Below are 16,747 nucleotides of genomic sequence, written 5' to 3' on the forward strand. Positions count from 1 at the left end.
ACAGAGTTACAGCATTCCCCTCAAGAAGCCTTTCGCTAAGACAGTTCTTGTGGAATTGGAAAAGTGATATTTGGAAGCCCTTAGAGGGATATGGTGAAAAAGGAAATATCCTCAGATGAATTCTGGAAAGAAGCTTTCTGAGAAACTGCTCTGTGATGTGTCCCTTCCACTTACAGAGTTACATCTGTATTTCGTGAATCTCTTTGCTAGCCTTTTTTCTGTGGAATCTTAGAACAGATATTTCGGATCCCTTTGAAGACTCTAGGGCCAAAGGAAATATCCTCCGATAACATAGAGAAAGAAGCTTTCTGAGAAACTTCTTTGTTTTCTGTGAAATCATCTCACAGAGTTACATCTTTCCCCTCAAGAAGCCTTTCGCTAAGACAGTTCTTGTGGAATTGGCAAAATGATATTTGGAAGCCCATAGAGGGCTATGGTGAAGAAGGAAATATCCTCAGATGACATCCGGAAAGAAACTTTCTGAGAAACTGCTTAGTGTTGTGTTAATTCATCTAACAGAGTTACATCTGTATTTCGTGGATCTCTTTGATAGCCTTATTTCTGTGGAATCTGCGAAAAGATATTTCAGATCCCTTTGAAGACTATAGGGTCAAAGGAATTATCCTCCGATAACAAAGAGAAAGAAGGTTTCTGAGAAACTTCTTTGTGTTCTGTGAAATCCCCTCACAGACTTACAGCTTTCCCCTCAAGAAGCCTTTCGCTAAGACAGTTCTTGTGGAATTGGCAAAGTGATATTTGGAAGCCCATAGCGGGCTATGGTGAAAAAGGAAATATCCTCAGGTGAAATCCGAAAGAAGCTTTCTGAGAAACTGCTTTGTGTTCTGTTAATTCATCTCACGGGGTTACATCTGTATTTCTTGGATCTCTTTGCTAGCCTTCTTTCTGTGGAATCTGAGAACAGATATTTCAGATCCCTTTGAAGACTCTAGGGCGAAAGGAAATATCCTCCGATAACAAAGAGAAAGAAGCTATATGAGAAACTTCTTTGTGTTCTGTGAAATCATCTCACAGAGTTACAGCTTTCCCCTCAAGAAGCCTTTCGCTAAGACAGTTCTTGTGGAATTGGCAAAGTGATATTTGTAATCCCATAGAGGGCTATGGAGAAAAAGGAAATATCCTCAGATGAAATCAGGAAAGATGCTTTCTGAGAAGCTGCTTAGTGTTCTGTTAATTCATCTCACCGAGTTACAACTGAATTTCGTGGATCTCTTTGCTAGCCTTATTTCTGTGGAATCTGAGAACAGATATTTCGGATCCCTTTGAAGACTCTAGGGCCAAAGGAAATATCCTCCGATAACAAAGAGAAAGAAGCTTTCTGAGAAACTTCTTTGTGCTCTGTGAAATCATCTCACAGAGTTACAGCATTCCCCTCAAGAAGCCTTTCGCTAAGACAGTTCTTGTGGAATTGGCAAAGTGATATTTGGAAGCACATAGAGGGCTATGGTGAAAAAGGAAATATCCCCAGATGAAATCTGGAAAGAAGTTTTCTGAGAAAATGCTTAGTGTTCTGTTAATTCATCTCACAGAGTTCCATCGGTATTTCGTGGATCTCTTTGCTAGCCTTATTTCTGTGGAAACTGAGAACAGATATTTCGGATCCCTTTGAAGACTCTAGGGCCAAAGGAAATATCCTCCGATAACAAAGAGAAAGAAGCTTTCTGAGAAACTTCTTTGTTTTGTGTAAAATCATCTCACAGAGTTACAGCTTTCACCTCAAGAATCCTTTCGATAGGACAGTTCTTGTGGAATTGGCAAAGTGATATTTGGAAGCCCATAGAGGGCTATGGTGAAAAAGGAAATATCCTCAGATGAAATCCAAAAAGAAGCTTTCTGAGAAACTGCTGTGTGATGTGTGACTTCCACTCACAGAGTTACATCTGTATTTCGTGGATCTCTTTGCTAGCCTTATTTCTGTGGAATCTGAGCACAGATATTTCGGATCCCTTTGAAGACTATAGGGCCAAAGTAAATATCCTCCGATAACAAAGGGAAAGAAGCTTTATGAGAAACTTCTTTGTGTTCTGTGAAATCATCACACAGAGTTACAGCTTTCCCCTCAAGAAGCCCTTCGCTAAGACAGTTCTTGTTGAATTGGCAGAGTGATATTTGGAAGCCCATAGAGGACTATGGTGAAAAAGGAAATATCCTCAGATGAAATTCAAAAAGAAGCTTTCTGAGAAACTGGTCTCTGATGTGTGACTTCCACTCACAGAGGTACATCTGTATTTCGTGGATCTCTTTGCTAGCCTTATTTCTGCGGAATCTGAGAACAGATATTTCGGATCCTTTTGAAGACTATAGAGCCAAAGGATATATCCTACGATAATAAAGAGAAAGAAGCTTTCTGAGAAACTTCTTTGTGTTCTGTGAAATCATCTCACAGAGTTACAGCTTTCCCATCAAGAAGCCTTTGGCTAAGACAGTTCTTGTTGAATTGGCTAAGTGATATTTGGAAGCCAATAGAGGGCTATGGTGAAAAAGGAAATATCCTCAGATGAAATCTGGAAAGAAGCTTTATGAGAAACGGCTTAGTGTTCTGTTAATACATCTCACAGAGTTACTTCGGTATTTCGTGGATCTCTTTGCTAGCCTTATTTCTGTGGAATCTGAGAACAGATATTTCGGATCCCTTTGAAGACTCTAGGGTCAAACGAAATACCCTCCGATAACAAAGAGAAAGAAGCTTTCTGAGAAACTTCTTTGTATTCTGTGAAATCATCTCACAGAGTTACAGCTTTCCCCTCAAGAAGCCTTTCGCTAAGACAGTTCTTGTGGAATTGGCAAAGTGATATTTGTAATCCCATAGAGGGCTATGGAGAAAAAGGAAATATCCTCAGATGAAATCCGGAAGGATGCTTTCTGAGAAGCTGCTTAGTGTTCTGTTAATTCATCTCACCGAGTTTCAACTGTATTTCGTGGATCTCTTTGCTAGCCTTATTTCTGTGGAATCTGAGTACAGATATTTCGGATACCTTTGAAGCCTATATTGCCAAAGGAAATATCCTCCGATAACAAAGAGAAAGAAGCTTTCTGAGAAACTTCTTTGTGCTCTGTGAAATCATCTCACAGAGTTACAGCATTCCCCTCAAGAAGACTTTCGCTAAGACAGTTCTTGTGGAATTGGCAAAGTGATATTTGGAAGCACATAGAGGGCTATGGTGAAAAAGGAAATATCCTTAGATGAAATCAGGAAAGATGCTTTCTGAGAAGCTGCTTAATATTCTGTTAATTCAACTCACAGTGTTACAACTGTATTTCGTGTATCTCTTTGCTAGCCTTATTTCTGTGGAATCTGAGAACAGATATTTCGGATCCCTTTGATGACTATTGGGCCAAAGGAAATATCCTCCGATAACAAAGAGAAAGAAGCTTTCTGAGAAACTTCTTTGTGTTGTGTAAAATCATCTCACAGAGTTACAGCTTTCACCTCAAGAAGCCTTTCGATAGGACAGTTCTTGTGGAATTGGCAAAGTGATATTTGCAAGCCCATAGAGGGCTATGGTGAAAAAGGAAATCTCCTGAGATGAAATCTGGAAAGAAGCTTTCTGAGAAACTTCTCTGTGATGTGTGACTTCCACTCACAGAGTTACATCTGTATTTCGTGGATGTCTTTGCTAGCCTTATTTCTGTGGAATCTGATAACAGATATTTCGGATCCGTTTGAAGACTATAGGGCCAAAGCAAATATCCTCCGATAACAAAGAGAAAGAAGCTTTATGAGAAACTTCTTTGTGTTCTGTGAAATCATCTCACAGAGTTACAGCTTTCCCCTCAAGAAGCCCTTCGCTAAGACAGTTCTTGTGGAATTGGCAGAGTGATATTTGGAAGCCCATAGAGGGCTATGGTGAAAAAGGAAATATCCTCAGATGAAATTCAAAAAGAAGCTTTCTGAGAAACTGCTCTCTGATGTGTGTCTTCCACTCACAGAATCACATCTGTATTTCGTGGATCTCTTTGCTAGCCTTATTTCTGTGGAATCTGAGAACAGATATTTCGGATCCCTTTGAAGACTATAGGGCCGAAGGAAATATCCTCCGATAACAAAGAGAAAGAAGGTTTCTGAGAACCTTCTTTGTTTTCTGTGAAATCACCTCAGAGAATTACAGCTTTCCCCTCAAGAAGCCTTTCGCTTAGAGAGTTCCTGTGGAATTGGCAAGGTGATATTTGGAAGGCCATAGAGGGCTATGGTGAAAAAGGAAATATCCTCAGATGAAATCTGGAAAGAAGCTTTCTGAGAAACTGCTTAGTGATGTGTTAATTCATCTAACAGAGTTACATCTGTATTTCGTGGTCTCTTTGCTAGCCTTATTTCTGTGGAATCTGCGAACAGATATTTCAGATCCCTTTGAAGACTATAGGGTCAAAGGAATTATCCTCCGATAACAAAGAGAAAGAAGGTTTCTGAGAAACTTCTTTGTGTTCTGTGAAATCCCCTCACAGACTTACAGCTTACCCCTCAAGAAGCCTTTCGCTAAGACAGTTCTTGTGGAATTGGCAAAGTGATATTTGGAAGCCCATAGCGGGCTATGGTGAAAAAGGAAATATCCTCCGGTGAAATTCGGAAAGAAGCTTTCTGAGAAACTGCTTAGTGTTCTGTTAATTCATCTCACAGAGTTACATCTGTATTTCGTGGATCTCTTTGCTAGCCTTATTTCTGTGGAATCTGAAAACAGATATTTCGGATCCCTTTGAAGACTCTAGGGCCAAAGTAAATATCCTCCGATAAAAAAGAGAAAGAAGCTTTCTGAGAAACTTCTTTGTGTTCTGCGAAATCATCTCACAGAATTACAGCTTCCCCCTCAGGAACCCTTTCGCTAAGACAGTTCTTGTGGAATTGGCAAGGTGATATTTGGAAGCCCATAGAGGGCTATGGTGAAAAAGGAAATATCCTCAGATGAAATACGGAAAGAAGCTATATGAGAAACTGCTTAGTGTTCTGTTAATTCATCTCACATTGTTACATCTGTATTTCGTTGATCTCTTTGCTAGCCTTATTTCTGTGGAATCTGAGAACAGATATTTAGGATCCCTTTGAAGACTCTAGGGCCAAACGAAATATCCTCCGATAACAAAGAGAAAGAAGCTTTCTGAGAAACTTCTTTGTGTTCTGTGAAATCACCTCACAGAGTTACAGCTTTCCCCTCAAGAAGCCTTTCGCTAAGACAGTTCTTGTGGTATTGGCAAAGTGATATTTGGAAGCCCATAGAGGGCTATGATGAAAAAGGAAATATCCTCAGATGAAATCTGGAAAGAAGCTTTCTGAGAAACTGCTCTGTGATGTGTCACTTCCACTGACAGAGTTACATCTGTATTTCGTGGAACTCTTTCCTAGCCTTATTTCTGTGGAATCTGAGAACAGATATTTCGGATACCTTTGAAGACTATTGGTCGGAGGAAATATCCTCCGATAAAAAAGAGAAAGAAGCTTTCTGAGAAACTTCTTTATGTTCTGTGAAATCATGTCACAGAGTTACAGCTTTTCCCTCAAGAAGCCTTTCGCTAAGACAGTTCTTGTGGAATAGGCAAAGTGACATTTGGAAACACATAGAGGGGTATGGTGAAAAAGGAAATATCCTCAGATGAATACTGGAAAGAAGTTTTCTGAGAAACTGATCTGTGATGTGTGCCTTCCACTCACAGAGTTACATCTGTATTTCGTGGATCTCTTTTCTAGCCTTATTTCTGTGGAATCTGAGAACAGATATTTCGGATCCCTTAGATGACTATTGGGCCAAAGGAAATATCCTCCGATAACAAAGAGAAAGAAGCTTTCTGAGAAACTTCTTTGTGTTCTGTGAAATCATGTCACAGAGTTACAGCTTTCCCCTCAAGAAGCCTTTCGCTTAGACAGTTCTTGTGGAATTTGCAAAGTGATATATGGAAGCCCATAGAGGGCTATGGTGAAAAAGGAAATATCCCCAGATGAAACCTGGAAAGAAGCTTTCTGAGAAACTGCTCTGTGATGTGTGTCTTCCACTCACAGAATTACATCACTATTTCGTGGATCTCTTTGATAGCCTTATTTCTATGGAATCTGAGAAGAGATATTTCGGATCCCTTTGAAGACTCTAGGGCCAAAGGAAATATCCTCCGATAACAAAGAGAAAGAAGGTTTCTGAGAACGTTCTTTGTGTTCTGTGAAATCACCTCACAGAATTACAGCTTTCCCCTCAAGAAGCCTTTCGCTAAGACCGTCCTTGTGGAATTGGCAAAGTGATATTTGGAAACCCATAGAGGGCTATGGTGAAATAGGAAATATCCTCAGATGAAATCTGGAAAGAAGCGTTCTGAGAAACTGCTCTGAGATGTTTGACTTCCCCTCAGAATTACATCTGTATTTCGTGGATCTCCTTGCTAGCCTTACCTGTGGAATCTAAGAACAGATATCTCGGATCCCATCGAAGACACTAGGGCCAAAGGAAATATCCTCAGATAACAAAGAGAAAGAAGCTTTCTGAGAAACTTCTTTGTGTTCTGTCAAATCATCTCACAGAGTTACACCTTTCCCTTCAAGAAGCCTTTCACTAAGACAATTCTTGTGGAATTGGCAAAGTGATATTTGGAAGCCCATAGAGGGCTATGATGAAAAAGGAAATATCCTCAGATGAAATCTGGAAGGAAGCTTTCTGAGAAACTGCTTAGTGTTCTGTTAATTCATCTCACGGAGTTACATCTGTATTTCGTGGATCTCCTTGCTAGCCTTATTTCTGTGAAATCTGAGAACAGATATTTCGGATCCCTTTGAAGACCATAGGGCCAAAGGAAATATCCTCTGATAACAAAGAGAAAGAAGCTTTCTGAGAAACTTCTTTGTGTTCTGTGAAATCATCTCACAGAGTTACACCTTTCCCTTCAAGAAGCCTTTCACTAAGACAATTCTTGTGGAATTGGCAAAGTGATATTTGGAAGCCCATAGAGGGCTCTGGTGAAAAAGGAAATATCCTCAGATGAAATCTGGAAATAAGTTTTCTGAGAAACTGCTCTGTGACATGTGACTTCGACTCACAGGGTTACATCTGTATTTCGTGGATCTCTTTGCTAGCCTTATTTCTGTGGAATCGGAGAACAGATATTTCGGATCCCTTTGAAGACTATAGGGCCAAAGGAAATATCCTCCAATAAAAAAGAGAAAGAAGCTTTCTGAAAAACTTCTTTGTGTCCTGTGAAATCATCTCACAGAGATACAGCTTTCCCCTCAAGAAGCCTTTCGCTAAGACAGTTCTTGTGGAATTGGCAAAGTGATATTTGGAAGCCCATAGAGGGCTATGGTGAAAAAGGAAATATCCTCAGATGAAATCTGGAAAGAAGCTTTCTGAGAAACTGCTTAGTGTTCTGTTAATTCATCTCACATAGTTACATCTGTATTTCGTGGATCTCTTTGCTAGCCTTATTTCTGTGGAATCTGAGAACAGATAATTCGGATCCCTTTGAAGACTATAGGGCCAAAGGAAATATCCTCCGATGACAAAGAGAAAGAAGCTTTCTGAGAAACTTCTTTGTGTTCTGTGAAATCATCTCACAGAGTTACAGCTTTCCCCTCAAGAAGCCTTTAGCTAAGACAGTTCTTGTGGAATTGGCAAAGTGATATTTGGAAGCCCATTGAGGGCTATGGTGAAAAAGGAAATATCCTCAGATGAAATCTGGAAGGAAGTTTTCTGAGAAACTGCTCTGTGATGTGTGACTTCCACTCACAGAGTTACATCTGTATTTCGTGGATCACTTTGCTAGCCTTATTTCTGTGGAATCTGACAACAGATATTTCGGATCCCTTTGAAGACTATAGGGCCAAAGGAAATATCCTCCGATAACAAAGAGAAAGACGCTTTCTGAGAAACTTCTTTGTGTTCTGTGAAATCATCTCACAGAGTTACAGCTTTCCCCTCAAGAAGCCTTTCGGTAAGACAGTTCTTGTGGAATTGGCAAAGTGATATTTCGAAGCCCATAGTGGGCTATGGTGAAAAAGGAAATATCCTCAGATGAAATCTGGAAAGAAGCTTTCTGAGAAACTGCTTAGTGTTCTGTTAATTCATCTCACGGGGTTACATCTGTATTTCGTGGATCTCTTTGCTAGCCTTATTTCTGTGGAATCTGAGAACAGATATTTCGGATTCCTTTGAAGACTATAGGGCCAAAGGAAATATCCTCCGATAACAAAGAGAAAGGAGCTTTCTGAGAAACTTCTTTATGTTCTCTGAAATCATCTCACAGAGTTACAGCTTTCCCCTCAAGAAGCCTTTCGCTAAGACAGTTCTTGTGGAATTGGCAAAGTGATATTTGGAAGCCCATAGAGGGCTATGGTGAAAAAGGAAATATCCTCAGATGAAATCTGGAAAGAAGTTTTCTGAGAAACTGCTCTGTGATGTGTGACTTCCACTCAAAGGGTTACATCTGTATTTCGTGGATCTCTTTGCTAGCCTTATTTCTGTGGAAACTGAGAACAGATATTTCGGATCCCTTTGAAGACTATAGGGCCAAAGGAAATATCCTCCGATAACAAAGAGGAAGAAGCTTTCTGAGAAACTTCTTTGTCTTCTGTGAAATCATCTCACAGAGTTACAGCTTTCCCCTCAAGAAGCCTTTCGCTAAGACAGTTCTTGTGGAATTGGCAAAGTGATATTTGGAAGCCCATAGAGGGCTATGGTGAAAAAGGAAATATCCTCAGATGAAATCTGGAAAGAAGCTTTCTGAGAATCTGCTTATAGTTCTGTTAATTCATCTCACAGAGTTACATCTGTATCTCGTGGAACTCTTTGCTAGCCTCATTTCTGTGGAATCTAAGAACAGATATTTCGGATCCCTTTGAAGACTATAGGGCCAAAGGAAATATCCTCCGATAACAAAGGGAAAGAAGCTTTCTGAGAAACTTCTTTGTGTTCTGTGAAATCATCTCACAGAGTTACAGCTTTCCCCTCAAGAAGCCTTTAGCTAAGACAGTTCTTGTGGAATTGGCAAAGTGATATTTGGAAGCCCATAGAGGGCTATGGTGAAAAAGGAAATATCCTCAGATGAAATCTGGAAAGAAGCTTTCTGAGAAACTGCTCTGTGATGTGTGACTTCCACTCACAGAGTTACATCTGTATTTCGTGGATCTCTTTGCTAGCCTTATTTCTGTGGAATCTGAGAACAGATATTTCGGATCCCTTTGAAGGCTATAGGGCCAAAGGCAATATCCTCCGATATCAAAGAGAAAGAAGCTTTCTGAGAAACTTCTTTGTGTTCTGTGAAATCATCTCACAGAGTTACAGCTTTCCCCTCAAGAAGCCTTTCGCTAAGACAGTTCTTGTGGAATTGGCAAAGGGATATTTGGAAGCCCATAGAGGGCTACTGTGAAAAAGGAAATATCCTCAGATGAAATGTGGAATGAAGCTTTCTGACAAAATGCTCTGTGATGTGTGACTTCCACTCACAGAGTTACATCTGTATTTCGTGGATCTCTTTGCTAGCCTTATTTCTGTGGAATCTGAGAACAGATATTTCGGATCCCTTTGAAGACTACAGGGCCAAAGGAAATATCCTCCGATAACAAAGAGAAACAAGTTTTCTGAGAAACTTCTTTGTCTTCTGTGAAATCATCTCACAGAGTTACAGCTTTCTCTTCAAGAAGCCTTTCGCTAAGACAGTTCTTGTGGAATAGGCAAAGTGACATTTGGAAGGCCATAGAGGGCTATGGTGAAAAAGGAAATATCCTCAGATGAAACCTGGAAAGAAGCTTTCTGACAAACTGCTCTGTGATTTGTGACTTCCACTCACAGGGTTACATCTGTATTTCGTGGATCTCTTTGCTAGCCTTATTTCTGTGGAATCTGAGAACAGATATTTCGGATCCCTTTGAAGACTATAGGTCCAAAGGAAATATCCTCCGATAACAAAGAGAAAGAACCTTTCTGAGAAACTTCTTTGTGTTCTGTGAAATCATCTCACAGAGTTACACCTTTCCCCTCAGGAAGCCTTTCGCTAAGTCAGTTCTTGTGGAATTGGCAAAGTGATATTTGGAAGCCCTTAGAGGACTATGGTGAAAAAGGAAATATCCTCAGATGAAATCTGGAAAGAAGCTTTCTGAGAAACTGCTTAGTGTTCTGTTAATTCATCTCACAGAGTTACATCTGTATTTAGTGGATCTCTTTGCTAGCCTTATTTCTGTGGAATCTGAGAACAGATATTTCGGATCCCTTTGAAGACTACAGGGCCAAAGTAAATATCCTCCGATAACAAAGAGAAAGACGCTTTCTGAGAAACTTCTTTCTGTTCTGTGAAATCATCTCACAGAGTTACAGCTTTCACCTCAAGAAGCCTTTCGCTAAGACAGTTCTTGTGGAATTGGCAAAGTGATATTTGGAAGCCCATAGAGGGCTATGATGAAAAAGGAAATATCCTCAGATGAAATCTGGAAGGAAGCTTTCTGAGAAACTGCTTAGTGTTCTGTTAATTCATCTCACGGAGTTACATCTGTATTTCGAGGATCTCTTTGCTAGCCTTATTTCTGTGGAATCTGAGAAGAGATATTTCGGATCCCTTTGAAGACTATAGGTCCAAAGGAAATATCCTCCGATAACAAAGAAAAAGAAGCTTTCTGAGAAACTTCTTTGTGTTCTGTGAAATCATCTCACAGAGTTACACCTTTCCGCTCAAGAACCCTTTCACTAAGACAGTTCTTGTGGAATTGGCAAAGTGATATTTGGAAGCCCATAGAGGGCTCTGGTGAAAAAGGAAATATCCTCAGATGAAATCTGGAAAGAAGCTTTATGAGAAACTGCTCTCTGATGTGTGACTTCCACTCACAGAATTACATCTGTATTTCATGGATCTCTTTGCTAGCCTTATTTCTGTGGAATCTGAGAACAGATATTTCGGATCCCTTTGAAGAGTATAGGGCCAAAGGAAATATCCTCCGTTAACAAAGAGAAAGAAGCTTTCTGAGGAACTTCTTTGTGTTCTGTGAAATCATCTCACAGAGTTACAGCTTTCCCTTCAAGAACCCTTTCGCTAAGACAGCTCTTGTGGAATTGGGAAAGTCATATTTGGAAGCCCATAGAGGGCTGTGGTAAAAAAGGAAATATCCTCAGATGAAATCTGGAAAGAAGCTTTCTGAGAAACTGCTCTGTGATGTGTGACTTCCACTCACAGAGTTACATCGGTATTTCGTGGATCTCTTTGCTAGCCTTATTTCTGTGGAATCTGAGAAAAGATATATCGGATCCCTTTGAAGACTATAGGGCCAAAGGAAATACCCTCCGATAACAAAGAGAAAGAAGCTTTCTGAGAAACTTCTTTGTGTTCTGTGAAATCATCTCACAGAGTTATAGCTTTCCCCTCAAGAAGACTTTCACTAAGACAGTTCTTGTGGTATTGGCAAAGTGATATTTGGAAGGCCATAGAGGGCTACGGTGAAAAAGGAAATATCCTCAGATGAAATCTGGAAAGAAGCTTTCTGAGAAACTGCTTAGTGTTCTGTTAACTCATGTCACACAGTTACATCTGTATTTCGTGGAGCTCTTTGCTAGCCTTATTTCTGTGGAATCTGAGAACAGATATTTCGGATCCCTTTGAAGACTATAGGGCCAAAGGAAATATCCTCCGATAACAAAGAGAAAGAAGCTTTCTGAGAAACTTCTTTGTGTTCTGTGAAGTCACCTCACAGAGTTACAGCTTTACCCTCAAGAAGCCTTTCGCTAAGACAGTTCTTGTGGAATTGGCAAAGTGGTATTTGGAAGCCCTTAGAGGGCTATGGTGAAAAAGGAAATATCCTCAGATGAAAGCTGGAAAGAAGCTTTCTGAGAAACTGCTTAGTGTTCTGTTAATTCATCTCACAGAGTTAAATCTGTATTTCTTGTATCTCTTTGCTAGCCTTATTTTTGTGGAATCTGAGAACAGATATTTAGGATCCCCTTGAAGGCTATAGGGCCAAAGGAAATATCCTCCGATAGCAAAGAGAAAGAAGCTTTCTGGGAAACTTCTTTGTGTTCTGTGAAATCATCTCACAGAGTTACAGCTTTCCCCTCATAAAGCCTTTCGCTAAGACAGTTCTTGTGGAATTGGCAAAGTGATATTTGGAAGCCCATAGAGGGCTATGGAGAAAAAGGAAATATCATCAGATGAAATCTGGATAGAAGATTTCTGAGAAAATATTTAGTGTTCTGTTAATTCATCTCTCGGAGTTACATCTGTATTTCGTGGATCTCTTTGCTAGCCTTATTTTTGTGGAATCTGAGAACAGATATTTCGGATCCCTTTGAAGACTATAGGGTCAAAGGAAATATCCTCCGATAACAAAGAGAAAGAAGCTTTCTGAGAAACATCTTTGTGTTCTGTGAAATCGTCTCACAGAGTTACAGCTTTCCCCTCAAGAAGCCTTTCGCTAAGACAGTTCTTGTGGAATTGGCAAAGTGATATTTGGAAGCCCATAGAGGGCTCTGGTGAAAAAGGAAATATCCTCAGATGAAATATGTAAAGAAGTTTTCTGAGAAACTGCTCTGTGATGTGTGACTTCCACTCACAGGGTTACATCTGTATTTCGTGGATCTCTTTGCTAGCCTTTTTTCTGTGGAATCTGAGAACAGATATTTCGGATCCCTTTGAAGACTACAGGGCCTAAGGAAATATCCTCCGATAACAAAGAGAAAGAAGCTTTCTGAGAAACTTCTTTGTGTTCTGTGAAATCATCTCACAGAGTTACAGCTTTCCCCTCAAGAAGCCTTTCGATAAGACAGTTCTTGTGGAATTGGCAAAGTGATATTTGGAAGCCCATAGAGGGCTATGGTGAAAAAGGAAATATCCTCAGATGAAATCTGGAAAGAAGCTTTCTGAGAAACTGCTTAGCGTTCTGTTAATTCATCTCACAGAGTTAAATCTGTATTTCGTGCATCTCTTTGCTAGCCTTATTTCTGTGGAATCTGAAAACAGATATTTAGGATCCCTTTGATGACTATAGGGCCAAAGGAAATATCCTCCGATTACAAAGAGAAAGAAGCTTTCTGAGAAACTTCTTTGTGTTCTGTGAAATCATCTCACAGAGTTACAGCTTTACCCTCAAGAAGCCTTTCGCTACGACAGTTCTTGTGGAATTGGCAAAGTGATATTTGGAAGCCCATAGAGGGCTATGGTGAAAAAGGAAATATCCTCAGATGAAATCTGGAAAGAAGCTTTCTGAGAAACTGCTTAGTGTCCTCTTAATTCATCTCACAGAGTTACATCTGTATTTCGTCAATCTCTTTGCTGGCCTTATTTCTGTGGAATCTGAGAACAGATATTTCGGATCCCTTTAAAGACTATAGGGCCAAAGGAAATATCCTCCGATGACAAAGAGAAAGAAGCTTTCTGAGAAACTTCTTTGTGTTGTGTGAAATCATCTCACAGAGTTATAGCTTTCCCCTCAAGAAGCCTTTCACTAAGACAGTTCTTGTGGTATTGGCAAAGTGATATTTGGAAGCCCATAGAGGGCTATGATGAAAAAGGTAATATCCTCAGATGAAATCTGGAAAGAAGCTTTCTGAGAAACTGCTTAGTGTTCTGTTAAGTCATCTCACAGAGTTACATCTGTATTTCGTGGATATCTTTGCTAGCCTTATTTCTGTGGAATCTGAGAACAGATATATCGGATCCCTTTGAAGACTATAGGTCCAAAGGAAATATCCTCCGATAACAAAGAGAAAGAAGCTTTCTGAGAAACTTCTTTGTGTTCTGTGGAATCATCTCACAGAGTTACAGCTTTACCCCTAAGAAGGCTTTCGCTAAGACAGTTCTTGTGGAATTGGCAAAGTGATATTTGGAAGCCCATAGAGGGTTACGGTGAAAAAGGAAATATCCTCAGATGAAATCTGGAAAGAAGCTTTCGGAGAGACTGCTTAGTGTTCCCTTAATTCATCTAACAGAGTTACATCTGTATCTCGTGGATCTCTTTGCTAGCCTTATTTCTGTGCAATCTGAGAACAGATATTTCGGATCCCTTTGAAGACTATAGGGCCAAAGGAAATATCCTCCGATAACAAAGAGAAAGAAGCTTTCTGAGAAACTTCTTTGTGTTCTGTGAAATCATCTCACAGCGTTAGAGATTTCCCCTCAGGAAGCCTATCGCTAAGTCAGTTCTTCTGGAATTGGCAAAGTGATATTTGGAAGCCCATAGAGGGCTATGGTGAAAAAGGAAATATCCTCAGCTGAAATCTGGAAAGAAGCTTTCTGAGAAACTGCTTATAGTTCTGTTAATTCATCTCACAGAGTTACATCTGTATCTCGTGGATCTCTTTGCTAGCCTCATTTCTGTGGAATCTAAGAACAGATATTTCGGATCCCTTTGAAGACTATAGGGCCAAAGGAAATATCCTCCGATAACAAAGGGAAAGAAGCTTTCTGAGAAACTTCTTTGTGTTCTGTGAAATCATCTCACAGAGTTACAGCTTTCCCCTCAAGAAGCCTTTAGCTAAGACAGTTCTTGTGGAATTGGCAAAGTGATATTTGGAAGCCCATAGAGGGCTATGGTGAAAAAGGAAATATCCTCAGATGAAATCTGGAAAGAAGCTTTCTGAGAAACTGCTCTGTGATGTGTGACTTCCACTCACAGAGTTACATCTGTATTTCGTGGATCTCTTTGCTAGCCTTATTTCTGTGGAATCTGAGAACAGATATTTCGGATCCCTTTGAATGCTATAGGGCCAAAGGAAATATCCTCCGATATCAAAGAGAAAGAAGCTTTCTGAGAAACTTCTTTGTGTTCTGTGAAATCATCTCTCAGAGTTACAGCTTTCCCCTCAAGAAGCCTTTCGCTAAGACAGTTCTTGTGGAATAGGCAAAGTGACATTTGGAAGGCCATAGAGGGCTATGGTGAAAAAGGAAATATCCTCAGATGAAACCTGGAAAGAAGCTTTCTGACAAACTGCTCTGTGATTTGTGACTTCCACTCACAGGGTTACATCTGTATTTCGTGGATCTCTTTGCTAGCCTTATTTCTGTGGAATCTGAGAACAGATATTTCGGATCCCTTTGAAGACTATAGGTCCAAAGGAAATATCCTCCGATAACAAAGAGAAAGAAGCTTTCTGAGAAACTTCTTTGTGTTCTGTGAAATCATCTCACAGAGTTACACCTTTCCCCTCAGGAAGCCTTTCGCTAAGTCAGTTCTTGTGGAATTGGCAAAGTGATATTTGGAAGCCCTTAGAGGACTATGGTGAAAAAGGAAATATCCTCAGATGAAATCTGGAAAGAAGCTTTCTGAGAAACTGCTTAGTGTTCTGTTAATTCATCTCACAGAGTTACATCTGTATTTAGTGGATCTCTTTGCTAGCCTTATTTCTGTGGAATCTGAGAACAGATATTTCGGATCCCTTTGAAGACTACAGGGCCAAAGTAAATATCCTCCGATAACAAAGAGAAAGACGCTTTCTGAGAAACTTCTTTCTGTTCTGTGAAATCATCTCACAGAGTTACAGCTTTCACCTCAAGAAGCCTTTCGCTAAGACAGTTCTTGTGGAATTGGCAAAGTGATATTTGGAAGCCCATAGAGGGCTATGATGAAAAAGGAAATATCCTCAGATGAAATCTGGAAGGAAGCTTTCTGAGAAACTGCTTAGTGTTCTGTTAATTCATCTCACGGAGTTACATCTGTATTTCGAGGATCTCTTTGCTAGCCTTATTTCTGTGGAATCTGAGAAGAGATATTTCGGATCCCTTTGAAGACTATAGGTCCAAAGGAAATATCCTCCGATAACAAAGAAAAAGAAGCTTTCTGAGAAACTTCTTTGTGTTCTGTGAAATCATCTCACAGAGTTACACCTTTCCGCTCAAGAACCCTTTCACTAAGACAGTTCTTGTGGAATTGGCAAAGTGATATTTGGAAGCCCATAGAGGGCTCTGGTGAAAAAGGAAATATCCTCAGATGAAATCTGGAAAGAAGCTTTATGAGAAACTGCTCTCTGATGTGTGACTTCCACTCACAGAATTACATCTGTATTTCATGGATCTCTTTGCTAGCCTTATTTCTGTGGAATCTGAGAACAGATATTTCGGATCCCTTTGAAGAGTATAGGGCCAAAGGAAATATCCTCCGTTAACAAAGAGAAAGAAGCTTTCTGAGGAACTTCTTTGTGTTCTGTGAAATCATCTCACAGAGTTACAGCTTTCCCTTCAAGAACCCTTTCGCTAAGACAGCTCTTGTGGAATTGGGAAAGTCATATTTGGAAGCCCATAGAGGGCTGTGGTAAAAAAGGAAATATCCTCAGATGAAATCTGGAAAGAAGCTTTCTGAGAAACTGCTCTGTGATGTGTGACTTCCACTCACAGAGTTACATCGGTATTTCGTGGATCTCTTTGCTAGCCTTATTTCTGTGGAATCTGAGAAAAGATATTTCGGATCCCTTTGAAGACTATAGGGCCAAAGGAAATACCCTCCGATAACAAAGAGAAAGAAGCTTTCTGAGAAACTTCTTTGTGTTCTGTGAAATCATCTCACAGAGTTATAGCTTTCCCCTCAAGAAGACTTTCACTAAGACAGTTCTTGTGGTATTGGCAAAGTGATATTTGGAAGCCCATAGAGGGCTATGGTGAAAAAGGAAATATCCTCAGATGAAATCTGGAAAGAAGCTTTCTGACAAACTGCTTAGTGTTCTGTTAATTCATCTCACAGAGTCAAATCTGTATTTCGTGGATCTCTTTGCTAGCCTTATTTCTGTTGAATCTGAAAACAGGTATTTAGGATCCCTTTGAAGACTATAGGGCCAAAGGAAATATCCTCCGATAA

Source organism: Macaca fascicularis, chromosome X (assembly GCF_037993035.2).
Source record: "Macaca fascicularis isolate 582-1 chromosome X, T2T-MFA8v1.1".
Taxonomy (NCBI): Eukaryota; Metazoa; Chordata; class Mammalia; order Primates; family Cercopithecidae; genus Macaca; species Macaca fascicularis.